At 44.9% G+C, this 4929-nt stretch overlaps 1 pseudogene; it reads right to left on the reverse strand.

Moving 5' to 3' along the window:
• Window positions 1–204: 204 nt before the first annotated feature.
• On the reverse strand, window positions 205–322 carry LOC124790371 (annotated as a pseudogene).
• Window positions 323–4929: the final 4607 nt, after the last annotated feature.

A 4929-nucleotide genomic window follows, 5' to 3' on the forward strand; every position in this document is an offset into this window, starting at 1 on the left:
GCAGCACTCCGTCTTAGGGTCACAAGTGCCCCATCGGGACCATCCGACCGCCGTGTCATCCTCAGTGGAGGATGCGGATAGGAGGGGCGTGTGGTCAGCACACCGCTCTCCCGGTCGTTATGATGGCTTTCTTGACCGGAGCCGCTACTATTCGGTCGAGTATGTCCTCAGTTGGCATCACGAGGCTGATTGCACCCCGAAAAATTGCAACAGCCCATGGTAGCCCGGATGGTCACCCATCCAAGTGCCGGCCACGGCCAACAGCGCTTAACTTCGGTGATCTAAGGGGAACCGGTGTATCCACTGCCGCAAGGCCGTGGCCAATGTAAATTGATACAGTGTATTTTAAGCTTTCGGAATGAGTTTTGGGGCACTAATAAAGATGGAAATGGAAATTAAGTCCCATGCTTCTTTACAGAGCGTAGGGGAACGATGCGGGAGACCCGCACCGCCTTACTAGGCAAGGTCCTAATGGAGGTGGTTTGCCGTTATCTTCCTCCGACTGTAATGGGGAAAAGTCCCTGACCCCGCCGGGAATCGAACCCGGGACCCCGTGCTCGGGAAGCGAGAACGTTAGCGCGAGACAACGAGGGCGGACACTAATAAAGATATCCTTCTGAAATTTGGCTGAATTACTACTCGGACATGTCCGCAAGGAGTAATAGGTCATTTTTTATTTTAATTTATTCATTGGCTAATGCCGAACGCGTGACCCGACAAAACTACATCTTTGTTTCAAACGTCCGCCTTTTTATCAGTTTGTCAAATTTCAAAAAACTGTGCTATTACTCCGAACGCAATATCCTAAGATTAAGAAAACTGTTCGGTTTCAGATAATATTAATAGAGTGCAGGACTTCCGCCATGGATGTACCTCACTTTGGACTGTGCAACTTCAAAATTTTTCAAAAATCAGAAAATCTTGTTCAAAAAATGATTCAAGTGGCTCTGAGCACTATGGGACTTCACATCTATGGTCATCAGTCCCCTAGAACTTAGAACTACTTAAACCTAACTAACCTAAGGAAATCACACATATCCATGCCCGAGGCAGGATTCGAACCTGCGACCGTACCGGTCACGCGGTTCCAGACTGAAGCGCCTAGAACCGCACGGCCACACCGGCCGGCTAGAAAATGTTGTCCAAAAATCAATAAAGAATATCCAAAAGGACTTACACTGATTGCTTCATTGGTTTTTCCAAGAAAATCTTAAAATTCGCTTATTTTATGGGCTGACTGAGGAGACTGGACCCTTATGCAGTATGTTGTGACCGTGGGTACATTTTTCTGTGTTCAAGTTTCAGACCAAACACTATTTAAGCCTGTATACTGCGGATTGTTCTCCGATCTTCACATCTCAGTCGTGCCCTGTGGTTTCTTGTCTCCACCAGAACATGGGCTTGATGTCTGCATTTCCCTCGCAGGTCATCGAATGTATACATCTCCGTGGTGACCGACGGTGCGGCATTTCGACAGTGTCCGTCTGTCGCCGTTACATCTTTGGTTTATCGTCTGCTTAATGCGGACGTACCCCATGCCGTCTCCATGATAAGCGATGGCGCACCTTTTAATTATCTTTGCTGCGACAGTGTGAGGCGTAGCGCCGTATACCGATCCTGCCTTGGAGGCGGTTAAGTGGGAGGTGTGTCTCAGAGCTGGATAGTGACATATGGTGACGTGAGACTGGACGCGCACGTAGTCTATGTATCAGCCGATAGAGGACAGTATTGTATAGGGAACTGATTTAGTTTCGATTGTGCCCACTAGAGTGCACTAAAGTAATAGAATGTTTTTCATAAACTGTTTTAGTATTTTCATAAAGTGTTATTATATCTTTTTGTGTAGGTAAAATGTTATAAATGTGTTTTAGCAGTATGAATGATGCGTGAGTGTGGTTTAAGGTTAATATGAAGATAATTGTTTATCGAGTTATGTAGTAGGATTTAGTGTGGGAGCATTTCAAAGAAGTATGGATATGGATTTTTCTAGAATAGATTTGTAAAGTAAGTTTATGGTAAAGAGAAAGTTAATTCAGGTATAAATAACAATAGTAAATAACTTTATGCATAAACAAAACTTCAGCATATTAGATAATTACGTCGGTAAAAAGTGCAGTCGTTAGGTTTACTATTTTGCGATTGGTTATTGGTGAAAAGCTCGGATTGACGCGGGAGAATGTTGTTTCGCTATTGGCTGTTGGGTACACTGACCAATATTCTTCGCGCCCCTTCTCGGGTGGTAGAGAAGACTTAGAATATTCTAGAGAAGAGTCGGAGCCTATTCATGAAACAGTTCGGACGTCTGTAGTGGTAGTTCCGATGGAAATAGTAAGTAGGCGGATCCAGCAGTGTTTCATACATCAAAAGTGTTGTAAAGTGATGGCATAATTATTCCGATGGGCGTGTAGGAATTTCGGAATTTTTAAGTAAATTTTGTGATGAGAAAAGACTTATATTCGGCGTGGCGTATTGAGTAGGTCGGTGGCTAAAAACTGTGACTGCATTTCATACCGACAGTCTTAATATTTGGCGAGCATTATCAATCAAAAAAATCAGTACTTTTGTAGCTATTACGTTTTCGGGAAATGCAACACCATAAACTTGCTAACGTGAGTGGAACGGATTGTGGGTGACTGTGTTAAGGCTAGCACGGGCTTGGCAGTGATACTTGTTCACCTAAGTTTCAGAATATATTAATTGAGGACAAAATTTTCAACTTTTCATGTAGTGTGAAAACTTTCTCCCGAAACGTAGATTAGTGACTTTAATTGCAGCCTGGTTCTCGTCGAAGTACAGTAGGTTTCGCACGGCTTCCCTACTGATGATATTCTGAGACAATGTTCACAGGTAGATGCAGGTTAGTCGTAAAGGTACGGAAAGAACCGCGCCGCCGCACGTGTTGTGAGTGGTTCGACCTGACCTATCTCGTCGTGCTCTACGGCCTTCCGCCAGCCATTCAGCACACAGCCGTTGCACTGCCGTAACACTTCGTCCCACACGAGCAGCAATTTCGAGGATGGATGCATCACATTCTCTCATGCCGATAGCGCGCCCGGTTTCAAACTCACTAATTTGAGGTATGGTTCGCGCATACGTCTACATCTACATCTACATCTACATCTATACTCCGCGAGCCACCTTACGGTGTGTGGCGGAGGGTACTTATTGTACCACTATCTGATCCCCCCTTCCCTGTTCCATTCACGAATTGTGCGTGGGAAGAACGACTGCTTGTAAGTCTCCGTATTTGCTCTAATTTCTCGGATCTTTTCGTTGTGATCATTACGCGAGATATATGTGGGCGGTAGTAATATGTTGCCCATCTCTTCCCGGAATGTGCTCTCTCGTCTGGGAGCATCCTGCGTGTTTGCTCAAGTTAAACTGATCTTTTACCTTCGGAATATAGAGGGAACGAGAGCTGCCTGCATGTTTTACGGGTAGGTGGTGTTGCGCCGCAATATCGGTGTTGACCTGGAACCTGAGTGCCGACGTGGTTCAACTGCTAATCATCTCTGCACAACATACTAACGTAGGTTACCGTGAATACGTCCGATCTCTGGTCGTTCAAGGCGTTCTGATTTTTTTTTTTTTTTTTTTTTTTTTTTTTTTTGCACTCGAGTTCCAGGGCTGTTCTAAATAATTTTTTAAATAAATTTATACAGAACACTGTTTTTCCAATTACGTGATTAAAATATTGTAACACCCCACCCGTCACTTATCTGGTTCTGGCGTGTGTTCACCCCAGCTAATTGACTAACAGATCAACAGAGAGTGCAAAACTGCCGCAGTGTCGGATAACGCAAAGAAAGTAATAAGGCCCTGTGACTCCTGATTGAACTGCGGTGGCAGTGTTGACATTAATTGATTCAGAATTGATCACTTTTAATTAAAAAGGGGTGCACATTGATGTTATATGCAGATATTGAACACCAGATGCAAATGTTGAACATAAAATTAATTGAGAATGTTACTTGGCGTTTCAACTACTTGATTGAAAACAGATGCAGTCGATTATAACAAATTTATTTTAACTCACGACCTCCAATCATCACATTACATGACTCTCCTACCAGGCAGTGGTAATAAATTGCGTTTGCGTGGAGTAAAGCTCGATAACTCAAAAGTAATTCCTATCGACTGACCCAGGCGTAATGCGAAGTGCGAGAAGAATTCTGCAGTACACCGGCCATGAAACCCTCGTGGAAACTTTGCCGACGTGATCCAACAAATTAATCAGTGGCCGGAGCGGGCGCAATATCACCGAATACAGCGTGACGGAGCGGCGTCGTTGTGTGGACGTCGGCCGACCTCGTGGTGCTGCAAGGCTGCACTCGTCTATTCACTCCTAGCTATCTTGCTCAGTACGTAGATGAACCAAAACTCAATTGTTCCATTTGCTAAGTCCTAAACTGCAGAGATGCTCACTCTTTCTCAGGCAAGCTGAGTAAAGAACGCCACGTCCACACTCTAGGCAAGCTCAGAACGGAAGACCTCTACTGAGACTTCTCACAGTCTGCTCTTCGCCTCGGTTTCCCCTCCAGCAAAATCGCTTACGCCAATTGCAGTGCAAGTCGCGTTAATTATACTTCGCTTCCCAGCGCTGACCAATGCCTGCTCTGTGAAGTGAACAAATTCCCACAAAATTTCCCTTCTTCTCACCTTCTGCTTTATAGCTCCTCCCAGGCCACCCATCAAGGTTAGCGTCTGCACAAACACCAAGTTTTCCAGAACTCTGACTCCCAGGAGAATACTTCAAATTCCTTGGTCCTATGTTCCCATCGGAGACCAGCGATTTTCATGCTGTCGCTCGCTCTTCACCTGATTTACTTCAGGCTCTGCGGACCGTGAATTCACCGTGAAATTGCTATAGTCACGAACAAGCATATTTTGACTTCTGTTGACCGCTCCACCGTACCTTTGCGTGGCTTT

Source organism: Schistocerca piceifrons, chromosome 3, assembly GCF_021461385.2.
Source record: "Schistocerca piceifrons isolate TAMUIC-IGC-003096 chromosome 3, iqSchPice1.1, whole genome shotgun sequence".
Classification (NCBI taxonomy): Eukaryota; Metazoa; Arthropoda; class Insecta; order Orthoptera; family Acrididae; genus Schistocerca; species Schistocerca piceifrons.